We start from the raw sequence: 13,402 nt of genomic DNA, 5'->3' as shown, positions 1-13,402 counted from the left end.
TCTGTAAAAGTTCTTGGTCTATTATTTAATTAAGTTGTTTGTTCCCTTACTAAGCAGTTCTAAGAATTATTTTGTTTGTATTTTGGAAAACAGTCTTTATCCAATGTGTTTTTTCAAATATCATTTTTTAAAGATTTTATTTACTTATTTTTGGAGAAAGGGGAAGGGAGAGAGAAAGAGAGGAAGAGAAACATCTATGTGTGGTTGCCTCTTGTGTACCTCCCACACTGGGACCTGGTCTGCAACCCAGGCATGTGCCCAGCCTGGGAATAGAACCTGCAACCCTTTGGTTCACAGGCCCGCACTCAGTCCACTGAGCCACACCAGCCAGAGCCAAGTATTATTTCTTATTCTGTGGCTCACCTTCTCATTCTCTTGACATTGTCTTTCATAAAGGAGAAGTTTTTAATTTTAATTATGTTCATCTCATCATTTCTCTCATAAATCATGACTGGTGTTATATATGTAAAACAACATTGCCATACTTAAGGTGATCTAGTTTTTATGTTATCTTTTAATAACTATAGTTTTGCATGTTACATTTAGGTCTGTGATCCATTTTGATAATTATTTTGAACATTGTAATTTCAGTCCCTAGGTATATGGTTTTTCCTCGTGGATTTCTAGTTGTTTACCATTTGGGAGTGACTATCTTTGTGTCACTGTATGGCTTTTGTTCCTTTGTCAAAGATCAGTTGACTCTATTTATAGAGGTCTGTCTTGGGGCTCTCTACTCTGTACAGTTGACCTATTCATCTGTTCTTTTGCCAATACCATATTTTCTTGATTACTGTCATCTATACTAAGTCTTGAAGTTGGGTAATATCAGTCATGTAACTTCATTATCCTACAGAATGAGTTGGCTATTCTGGCTATTTTTGCTTCCCCATCTAAACTTTAGAAACAGTTTGTTGTTCTCCACGAACAACTTGCTTGGTTATTAATTAGTAATCCATTGACTCTATATGTAGAGCAAGTTAGGGAAAATGGACATCTTAGAAATGTTGAGTATTCCAATCCATGACACAGAACATGTCTCATTTATTCATTTTTTTAAAAAGTTTCATTAGTCATATTTTTTAGATTTCCTCCTATTGATGTTGTACATATTTTGTTTGATTTCTACTTAAGTATTTAATTTTTGGATGCTAATATATATGGGATTGAGTTTTAATTTCAAATCCCCTTGTTCATTACTGGTTTATAGAAAGGTGATTTACTGGTATTTATTAACCTTTTTATCCTTCAATTTTGTTATAGTCATTTAATAATTCCAAAAGTTTCTTTGTTGCTACTTTCATATTTCAACACCAATTATCATGTTATTTGTGAACAGTTTTATATGTTTGTCCCTATTTGTATCCTTTTTTATTTCCTTTTCTTGTCTTATTTCATTAGCCATAACTCTGAGTATGATGTTGGAAAGGAGTAATGGCAGGGGATTTTCTTGCCTGGTGTCTGCTATTAGTGGAAAAGCTTTGAACTTTCCACAGTTCATTATGATGTTAGCTACAGGCTTTATGTAGGTATTTATTACCAAGGTGACAAAGTTCCCCTATATTTCTAGTTTATTGAGAGTTTTTATCATGAGTAGGTGTTAGATTCTATCAAATGCATTTTGTACATCTATTGGTATTATCATGTGTTTTTAAGCCCTTTGATTTCATCAATAATCAAATATTAATCCAGCTTTTTATAAATACCACTTGGTTTTGGTGCATAATTTTTTGTATGCATTATTGGACTCTATTTGTGAATATTTTCTGAAGATTTATGTGTCTATGTTCATGAAAAATATTGGTCAGTATTCTTTCTGCTTCTATCCTTTGATTGTAAAGAATTGGAATAATACCATTTTCAGTGGTATAATTCACCAGTAAATTAATCTGGGCCTGGTGCTTTATGTTTAAAAGGTTTTTAGTACTGGACTATCTTTTCAAAGTTTGTGTGGTAAACAATTGCACAACAGTGTCAGTGGCTCCCCCCAGAGCAGAGTACTGATTTTTAAATTTATTTTAAAGATTTTATTTTTGGGGGGAGGGGAATGGGGAAAGAAAGAGGAGAGAAATGTGAGAGAAACATCAATTGGTTGCCTCTATTACACCCCCAACTGGGGACCTGGCCCATAATCCAGGTATATTCCCTTACCCAGAATCGTATCAACATCCTTTTGGCTTGCAGACCAGTGCTCAATCCACTGAGCCACACCAGCCAGGGCCAGAGTACTGACTTAATTATTATCCAGGATAATAAATATAATGCCTCCATCTTGGACAAAGTTTGGGCAGGTTTGCTAGAAGCTTCCTTGTATAATTGTGGTTCCCTAAATATAACATTTTCTTACCTATGCTGTCAACTCTCTTCATGTGCAACATTCTCCAGGGCTTCCCTGCATCATTCAATGGTACTTGAGCAAAACCAATGCTACCGTGCAGCTTCTGGCTGCTGTGCTGTAGGCAATAAAATTATATACCTCTAACCAAGGAGTGTCTTGTATTCTTCCAGCATCTATAAACTAAGATACTATGGGGAGTGTTCTTCCATGTTTCCTATAATAAAGCCTTTTTCAGAACCTCTTTATGGGGTAATAATTAAAAAATTAAATAAGGCAAGCATAACAGATCCTTCACAATTCTTTATAAGAAACCTCTCCTATATATATAATATATACTAACTATATGTACTAGAATAGCTTTATATATTATTGCATATTATATCAATACAGCTTTTAACAATTGATGCATTGATATAATTATTAATTAATTATATTAATATAAATGATGATATAATAAAGTTATATATCTGTAATGTCTTATAAATATATATTTATAATGCATTGCATAATACATTATGCTATATACTGTTTACTATATACTGTGAGCAACATGATTAAACAGAGATCCTAGAGACTATACCAACACCACAGCCACACAAACAGATTTAATAAATGGTAATATACTTGTAGAATGAAGATAACAACTTAAGATATCATTAGAAGTTTGATGATGAGTCAGATTTTGTCATTTATTGAAATCTTTCAATATGAATGTGATTCATCACAGACTTTATTAACAAATGACATATTTATTATGCAATTTCACCCTGACCAGGCCACTCAGTTGTTAAGAGTCTCGATCCAATATGCCAAGGTTGCAGGTCGATCCCCAGTCAGGCCACATACAAGAACCAACCAAGGAATGCGTAAGTAAGTGGAATAACAAATAAACAGTTTTCTTTCTCTCTTCCTCCTTCTGTCTCTCTGAGGTCAATACATAAATAAAGAAATTTATAAACTAATGTCACATTTATTAATAATGTTTATGCAGACATACTTAGCTTGAAGGGAAAGGTTCTTGTGTGACATGTTGAACTCTAGAGATGCATCCTTTTTCCTGACAGAGTGTGAGATAACCAGTACGCCTTCAGCCGCATGCGTCTAGACATGGCTTTTTGTGCATTTTGTTTACTCTTTGGCCATGACGCCGTGCATAATCTGGTGCCATTAAATTCTACCTGCATTTCTCTTCCCCATTTCAATTTGAGGCCTTTTTATTTTTACCGTTTTGGCCAGTTAGGACAATCACGGAAGAAGAGGAAGAACAATATATACAAACAAGTCTTACATCAGAACAGGTTGGTTTTTTCAAACATTTATTACTTTTCATTAACATCAGAAAATCATAGATAAGAGCTGAATATTTTAACTTTGTCTGTTGTTGATTTTAAGGTTAAACTGAGGTTTCTCACAGATGATTCTGAATTAAGGTTTAATCAGTCTGTTTTCCTAGCATTTTGGTAACAGCAGGGATCTTAGAGGAAAATCAAATCAAGACATTTAAACTCCTTGAAGAGTTCGGATCTGTGGTTCAGTTCCAAAGCAACCCTAGGTGGCATGTTTACACTCACGCTGTATAATATAAGGAAACTATGTTAGAATGAATTTAAGGGCATGTCCTGCTGTAGCCTTCTGCAGTAAACCCAAGGCCTCAATTACCAACCGTATCATTGTTCGAATGAAGAATCATGATGCCTTTACAGCTGTTTTTGTAACAAACGCGAGGAAATGCTGCAAATGTTACACGGAAAATTAAATTTAATATAGTTGGTGATATTTATGTTTGAGCTGGGCATGATAGAAAACTTAGAAATTGATAAAGAGACTAGACTTGAGTGAAGATCAAGCATGAGCCTTGAGGACAAACAAGAAGAAAGCATCCAAGACTTTGTTCATGTAGGCACACAGTTATGAAAGCCAGGCACGTCAGGGACATGCAAATAGTTTCAAGTTATTCTAACATAAAGTTTGATTTAGGGAAGAACCAAGAAGAATTTTATCATATGAGCAGAAGTCATGCCAGAACATTTAATGGAAGAGTTTAATTTTTATTCTGTCAGCAGTATTCAGCCACTGAAGATTTTTGAGGAGGTTAGAGATAATTATGTTTCTCACTTCCCATCCTTGCAAGCAAGATAATGTAAGAAGTAAAGGGAGAGAAGAAAGGAGGAACAGTCCTCTAATGTCAAAAATCATTCCAGCTGAGTGTAACTTGAAAATGAGCACAAGTTTCAATTGTACCTGTAAGTCAGCCTCTCAGTCTCTTGCTGCCACAAGAACTTGGATACCACCTCGTAGCCTGTGGTCAGTCCAGGGTGCTATTTTGTACCAACTCTTCATACTTTGTATAGACAACATACTTATTGTCTAGTTTTCCTCTATTTCTTAAACTTTATCCAAATCCCATTTTCTGATCTAAAGTGGAAGAGCCCATATAAGTGGTTTTTGGGATTCTGTAGAGTCAAAAATTTAACTAAGAATATCTTAGCCAGCATTAAAACTTCCCTCTATGTACACTTTATTAGTAATGTTGACACAGACTTTAATCATTTGACTAAATACACTGATAGCGAACATCCATGACTGAGCTGTCATATTATACCAAAATGTTATTAATGACACCTCTCTGAATGCTGTATTAATATTTTTTAAAAATATAACTCTTGATGGTGCAGTGCTCTATGTAAACAAACATCCTTGAATGTTCTGTTTTAGTTCTCATAACCCAGATGCAGGTCATGTTGCAAATTGAATTTCAGCTACTTTAGCAGGAAGAATCAGTAAAGCATCAATTGCTAATCTTGTATCCTATCTCTATTTGCATGTTAATTTGAAAACTTGAAGGGCGTGTTAGATTACATTATTGAAGCCTCTGTTTTCCAAACATATTTAGTTTTGAGGCACTGGTGGGAAGTATAGAAACCCAGGTTCCAACTCAGATTCTGAATCAGTAACTCATGTGGCAGCGTCTCAAATGCTAAATTGTAAACATAAGCTCACGATACTTAAGAGCAGAGATTTTTGGAAATCAGTGGTAGTATTTCATTTATTATTTGTGAACAGTATAGTGGGGTGCTTTAAAAAAATTATCTTATGGTCTTTACTTATGGTTTAAATTCTCCCTAAAAGAAATTAAGTGATGGAAAAAGAGAATGGCTATAAAAAGTAAGAGAGAGAAATGGGTGTGGTTTCAACGAGGTATGGAATGGTGGCTAAACATACAATGGTGAAGGTCAGTTTGGACAATTACCTGTTCCCAGATTTTCAACAAAGTAACCAGGACATTTTTTGAAAGTATTGATCTAGGCTACAGATAGCAGTAATAAATATCACTGTGTCAAGTAGCAGTTGCTAAAGGCATCTTTTATTCTTTCTACTCAGATGACACAATCCACTAAAAGCCAACAAACAGTTGTTTAGCCTCCTCAATATTTCTTCCGTCAAGGTCATATTTTTCTGGGTGTTTAATCTTATAGTTTTCAAGACAGAATCAGGAGCCTTTCTGAAGTTAAGATAAATTCTGTCTGCCTACTGCACTTCTTTGATCTCTCCTAGCTGTCGCTCTATTTTAGGGGAAAAAGAGATTATTTTGACAGCACATCTATTCTTAAAGTCTGACTGAAGGTGGCCACTAACATGTTTCATTCAACTTGTGGTAAATAACTGACTGTTTACCTGCAAATAGTGAGATGCTGATACACTTATAGTTCCATGCTCTATAGATGGTCTTTTTTTATGCTGTTTCTACTTCTTCATATTATAAATGGTGACTTGAAATAATTATTGGCAATATTGTTGGCTTTTTTGTAAATAAATCATTTACCTCTTGAAGCCCATATGTTATTTCGTTCCTATTTCACATGATAAAAAAGATATTTGTTTGTTCATTTGGTTATTCACTTTTGAAATTGGAGTTTACATTCAATATTATTTTGTATTAGTTTCAGATATACAGCATATCTGAGTTGTCACAGAATAATGGTTAAACAGTCACATACAAAGTATTCATCTGATATTTCCATATGGTGCTACACAGAGTTATTATAATATGATTGACTATATTCCCTAAGCTGTATTTGACATTCCCACGACTATTTTGTAATTAGCAATTTTAATTTTTAGTCACTTTACTTTTTTCTTTTTTCATAAAAAGAGATTTTTATTTATTTACTTTTAGACAGAGGAGAAGAGAGGGAGAGACACATCAATGTGTGGCTGCCTCTCACATGCCCCCTACTGGGGACCTGGCCCACAACCCAGGCATGTGCCCTGACTGGGAATCGAACCAGTAACCCTTTGGTTGGCAGGCCCACACTCAATCCACTGAGCTACACCAGCTAGGACTAATCACCTTTTTCACCTAGGTTCTGAACCGCCCTCCTCTCTGAAAGCTATCAATGCCCATCAATAGACAAGTGGATGAAAAAAGCTGTAGTATATTTATATAATGAACTATTACTCAACTATTTAAAAAAGAGAATGAAATCTTGCCATCTGAGATAGCATGGACGGCCCTAGAGGGTATTACGCTCAGTGAAATGTCAGCCAGAGAAAGACAAATATATGATATCATGTATATGTGGAATCCGCAGAACAATATGTACACACAATATAAAACAGACTGGATACAGAGAAGAGGTTTTTATTTCATTTGGCTTAAGGTTGTTTAAGCATTGCCACAGCAAACACTATAAAAACACAAACTAATGAGGTATCTCTCATTTGAATTGCATTTTGGCATGACAAAGGGAGAAGAACAGGACTTGGATTGGGGAGAGAATGATGTAATAACAGCTTTCAAGAGGGAAAGATTCTTCATTTTTTGAGAGAATTAGAAAATTTAAATTATTTAATCATTGATAGAAGTGTGGTAGTAGGGTGTTTTTCTTCTATTATCTCTCCAGCAGATAAATGACAAACCCAAACAGATGGAGAGCCAGGATCTGTGAAAATTGCCTGGAGGAGTTTGTAGGTGATAATTAATAAAAGTAATATTTGGAGAAAAGAAGTCACAACTTTAAATTGATAGTAATATTCATTATAAGCTATAAATTTTCTTTGAAATTTTTTTCTGTAGGCTATGAATGTTAGTTTCTAATAAAGAGCAAGTAAAATTGCTCTTTTATGTTTTAATTTAAACAGTTAATTCATTTTAAAGAATCACCTTCATCACTGACCCGGAGGCAGCCTCCAGTGGTCCAGCAAAGCCTCTGAGAGTTTAAAGCCTTCCCCGAGCTATCTCTGAAATGCAGGCATTACAAGAGATGGAAATATTATGCCTTTCTGCTTGTCCTCAAGGTTATTTGTATTTCTGAGTTAATGTGTTGTCCATTGATGTCATAACTATCTTTTGGCTTAATACAAATACTACTTTGTTTTCAGCTAAATTCTATAATTTCCCTTCTTTTCTTCAAAATCAGGGAAAATGTTCAGTTTGATCAGGTCCCTGGCTATTAAGAAGAATTAAGTTTAGATTAATTTTCTTTTTCTTCTTCTTGTTCTGATTGGTTGTTTTTTGCTTACTTATGTTTCAAGTCATTAATTTGATTCTCAACTTTATCCACTCTATTATTGTTGATTCCTTGTACACTATTCTTTATTTTGATAAGGGTATCTTTCATTTCTGATTGGATCGTTTTTATGCTTTTGAGGCACTTACTAAGTCCCTTGAGCATCCTCTGAAGTGCTTTGAATGCTACATCTGATATATTGCTTATCTCCCTTTTGTTTGATTCCTTTTCTGGAGTTTGGTTCTGTTCTTTTATTTGGGCCATGTGTTTTCATCTCTTAATTTTGGCAGACTCCCTGGGTTTGTTTCTGTGTATTAGGCAGAGCTGCTATGACTCCTCATCTTAGGTAGTGTGGTCTAATGTAGTAGGTTTCCTGTAGAGCTCAGTGGCACAACCTCCCCTATTACCTAATCAGCTGGGTATTTGAAGTGCGCTCTCTTTGTAGGCTGAACACAGCCTCCTCTTGTAGTTGAGCCTTGATTGCTATTGGCAGGACAGTGGGATATATTTACCCAGGCCAGTCAGCTGTAAGAACTGACTGTGACCTCCATCATGCATGCAGATCCCCTGTGCAGATGCAGGGTGGCGGTGCTCTGACATGCTCTGTGGCTGTCCACTGGGTATGCAGGCTCTGGGATTCCCTGGGTAATGCAGACCAAGGTCAACCACCATATACATTCTGCCCAGTGCCACCCAAAATGAGCTACAACGCTATCTGTATATGGCCGTTACTCGTGCTGGGGTTTGCTATTCCCAAATGAAGCTAAGCTGTGAGCCAAAGCTGGCTGCTGCTAGTGCTGGTCCTGGGGACACTTAGTAAGAGATATGGAGGGAGCTCAATCGAGATTAGCTATTGTTTATTTGAGAGAATGTAGGTAGATCTGAAGCACAAGCCATTCCTATGGAAAAGCCACTGTTAACAGCTTGGGTGAACCTGTAAATTGGGTGGGGTGGAGCCTCAGGGAATAACCAGAGCAGGGCAAGTGTTGTGAGCCAGGTTGATGGAGTCTCAAGTGTGGCACCTGACTGCCAGCTCTGTGGCTCTGTGCTGGGAGAGCTCAGAACAAGACCAGTGACCTCAGTCTGCCATTCTATCTGGGAGAAAACCATCCCCAAGCTCTTGTCCCAATGCCAAACACTTCAGATCCTCCCTATACATCATTGGTGCCTTTCAAGCTGCTACCCACTCATTTCCTGCTGGAGCTAGAGCTCAGAGAGAGTGCGTCTGAGTAAGTCTTTGTTCAGGCCCTTTAAAAGGAACTGCTTGGGAATCCAGCAGTTTCTTCTACCAACTCAATCCCTGCTGATTTTGACAGCCAGAATTTATGGGGACTTATCTCCCTGGCACTGGAACCACAGGCTGGGGGCCCTGGTATGGGGCAAGGACCCCTTGCTCCTGAAATATCTATTCTGATTTGTTTCCTGGACATGTGGTTGTGGGACCAGCCATCTTTTGTCTCTCTGTCCCCTTGTCTCTGCCCCTCCTACCAGTCTGGATGGATGTCTCTTTAATTCCATAGTTACCACATTTCCATTCAACTGGATTTCTGACAGTTCTGATGGATGGTTGTTCTACGGTTTAGTTGTAATTTTGATGTGGTTGTATGAAGAAGCAAACCATGTTTATCTTTGTTTCCATCTTGGCCAGAAGTCCAGGAGCTTCTGGGACAACTTCAAGTACACCACATTCACACCACAGGGTTGCCAGAGGAGAAGAGAAAAAGCAAGAAATTGGAAATCTATTTGAAAAAATAGTGAAAGAAAACTTCCCTAATTTGGCAAAGGAAATAGACGTGCAAGTCCATGAAGCACAAAAAGTCCCAAACAAGATGGATGCAAAGAGACCCACTCCAAAATACACTGTAATTAAAATGCCAAAGATTAAAGATAAAGAGAGAATCTTAAATCAGCAAGAGAAAAGCAGGTAATCTGTAGGGGAGTTCCCATAAGACTGTCAGCTGATTTCTCAAAAACAAACAAACAAACAAAAAAAAAACACTGCAGGCTGGAAGGGATTGGCAAGAAATACTTGAACTCGTGAAAAGCAGAGATGTACAGTCAAGACTACTCTATGCAGGAAAGCTGGCATTTAGAATTAAAGGGCAGATAAAGTGCTTACAAGACAAGGTAAAGCTAAAGTGATACGGGAAGCTTTGAAGAACCTTTGTTTAATCTTTATTTGCCCAGGCCCCAGGCGCCCTGGGGAGAATGATGGGGCTGTCTGGGATAAGTAACAATGGTGCATTAGCTAGGACTGAGATGAACACCCCTGCGGTTAAAAAACTGACCTTTGAATTTAGCCTTTGTACTTTACTTTCCCCTCATAGCTGGGACTGACTAACTTACCTGAAATGTTAAAGGAATTTGTTTAAGGCAAAGAAGATCAAAACTATGAACTATAAAATGGCAATAAATACAGATCTATCAACAATTGAATCTAAACAACAAACTGAACAAACAAGAAGAACAGAGTCGGAATCATTGATATGGAGAATGTTTTAATGGTTGCCAGATGGGATGAGTGGTAAAAAGATGATGGGATTAAGAAGTACGAATTGGTAGGTACAGAATAGCCATGGGGATGTAAAAGACAGTATAGGAAATGGAGTAGCCAAAGAACTTAAATGAATGACCCATGGGCATGAAAATGGCATGAGGATTACTTGAGGGAGTGTGTGTAGGAAGTGGTTACTGGGTGGAAGGTAGCAAATGGGAAAAATTGGGATAACTGTAATTGCATAATCAATAACATATTATTTTTTAAAGAGTGCATTTAACAAAATCTCAGAAATAGTTCCAAAACTAAGCATCCTGAATTAGTCCTTAATTCATCTCAGACATTCAATATTATGAGAAGAGTAACAGACAATTTTAAAGTTTTTATTTTACTTTTATTTTATTTTTTTGGTTGGAGGTTTATTTATTTATGTAAAGTAACACTATGGAAGAAATGGCTAACTTCACCAGGGAATATGCAGGCAACTGGCCTGTGTGAAAAAGAGATCAGGTTCTTGCCCTTATTTCAGATTTTGAGAAAGGAAGTGTGTAATTTGATTTACTATCTTCTACCACCAGCCATTGCCCTCTTCTTTGATGATTTCCTCTCCCTCCATCCCTGTAGGATTGTGTGTCCAACTATGGGTTTATAGATTTTATTGCACAATTTATTGTTAATTTGCTACATATTTAATTGGAAGAGTAGGTAAAGAATGTGTGTATCACACAAGTCATTGTCAACAAGTAAGGGTAGGATTACAATTGACTAGTGAGCTTCCTTGGCTAATTGATGCAGGTTAACTGAACTTGCACTTCACCTGGCTGAAAAAGACCCCGAGAAAATGCTGCCTCATTTTCAGACATAGATGTTACTGTAACTTTCAGGAATCTTGGTCCTGCCTAGCTTCTTAGTAGGGCAGCTGCTTTTGCACAGGATCATTTCTTATCTGAGAGCTGAGAAGGTTCACTGTATTTCTTATCTTGATGATTGACACAATCTTGAGGAAGCATAATGGCTAGTTTTTTCTTTATTATGATAAAATTCTGCAGTTCTTCAGTTGTTCACATCTTTCACCCTTTTCACTCTGAATAGTTCCGATTCTCTGCCCCCAGCAGGGTCACTGCCCTTGATATTCAGTTTCTGGTCCATGTTTTCCTACCTGATTCTGTCACTAGATTGAGTCTCCTCTGTAGGGTCCTTACTCCTTGAAAGTTTTAGAAAGCCAAAAATAAATAAATAAACAAATAAATAAATAACAGATAAAAAACAATACAGATCAACCACTATCTCATCATAACAGCTAGTTTTCTTTTTTAGGCAAATTATTTCTAAATTCATAATTATAAGCAAATACATGCTATTATATTTTTCTTCAAAATACTATATATTATAAATTCAAAATTTTCAGTCTTCATAGTACTTAATTTTAATAATTGGGTATATTATTCCTTCATTGTTGTCTGTTTCCACACTTCAATATTGTACATACCCTGCAATAAAAATTTTCATGCATATAGCTTTTTAAAATTATCCTGAATAATGTCCTGCAGATAAATTCTCAATTCTGTATCAAAGTTTGTGATATTTTTTAATAATTTTGATAAGCATTACAATACTTTCTTTGTATATAGTAATGTATAAACACTGTAAAAATAATATAATACATAGTTTACTACCAAAAAAACAACATTTTTGTCTCCAGTTTCATATCCAAAAAATAATGTTCATTATACATTTTCTTTTAAGATATGATAGCTTCTTTTATTAAACTAAATAATGCATTTATATTGCTAGTTTTTCAATTGCTATTTACTATTTTATATACTTAATGAATTGCTTGCTATCAATGTAGACATTTTATTGATATAATTCTCACCTATCCACCTAATATTGTGATTCTTCTAATTTTGTTAGGTTAAATTTGAAATAATAATTCCATGAATATCTATTTCTTATTTCATCTATTTTAAACTATGTTTCATGGGCTTCCCACTAAATAGACTAAATATTTCTTTAAAGATTTTATTTATTTATTTATTTTTTAGAGAGAGGGAGGGAGAAAAAAGGGAGGGAGAGGAATGTCCATGTGTTCTTCCTACTCACAAGCTCCCTACTAGGGACCTGGTCTGCAGCCTAAGTGTGTGCCCTAGACCAGGAATCGAACCAGCAACTCCCTGATTTGCAGGCTGGTGCTCAACCACTGAGTCACACCAGCCAGAGCTAAATAGAATAAATATTTAAACACCCTATCCACTTTTCCATCTTTTTTTATTACTATGTTTTATCTCTCAATTTCTGTCAAATTTAACTATAATTTTATATTACCAAGCTGTTAACATTTTAAGTTTAATTTAGTAATATTAATTATAATATTGACTATTTTCAAGCTTTGTCTATTATTCCAATCACTAAAAAATAATTAGCAAATATTTACTAAAATGCATATGTGTGTATTGTCACTGTAAATCATAACATATGCTATTGTTTTCTCTGTGGATCAATGTGGCTTGATCCCTTTGCCACTTTAAAAAAGATTGGTTTTATTTTTTACATGCAATCTCTTGTTGAAAAGCATGATATATTTATATATGACATATGCATACATTTGTATATAAATATAATATGTTTATATAATCATATAGATATTAATCTTTGTAGGTTGTCTGATTATTGTGTTCTGAAATTTATCTGCGCATACGTTTTTGTTGTTGTTGAGAAAAATCACATTTCTCTTGCCCCAAATCCTTCCACTTTTATTTTATTTTATGTTTTTGAAAATTTTATTTACTTATTTTTACAGAGAGGAAAAGGGAGGGAGAAAAAGAAAGGACGAGAAGCATCAGTGTGTGGTTGCCACTCATGCGCCCCCTACTGGGGACCTGGCCAGGGTAACACAGGCATGTGCTCTTAACTGGGAATCAACTGCCAACCCTTTGGTTTTCAGGCTGGCGCTGAATCCATTGAACCACACCAACCAAACCCACTTTTATTTTTTCTATCTAATGATTACCTACTTCTCACTTAAAAAATGTTTATTATTTCTTTTCTGGAGATTCTGTA

The sequence above is a fragment of the Artibeus jamaicensis genome, unplaced genomic scaffold (assembly GCF_021234435.1).
Source record: "Artibeus jamaicensis isolate MK-2021 breed Jamaican fruit bat unplaced genomic scaffold, CSHL_Jam_final contig_415, whole genome shotgun sequence".
In the NCBI taxonomy this organism is placed as follows: Eukaryota; Metazoa; Chordata; class Mammalia; order Chiroptera; family Phyllostomidae; genus Artibeus; species Artibeus jamaicensis.
Note: the sequence above shows the minus strand (reverse complement) of the source record.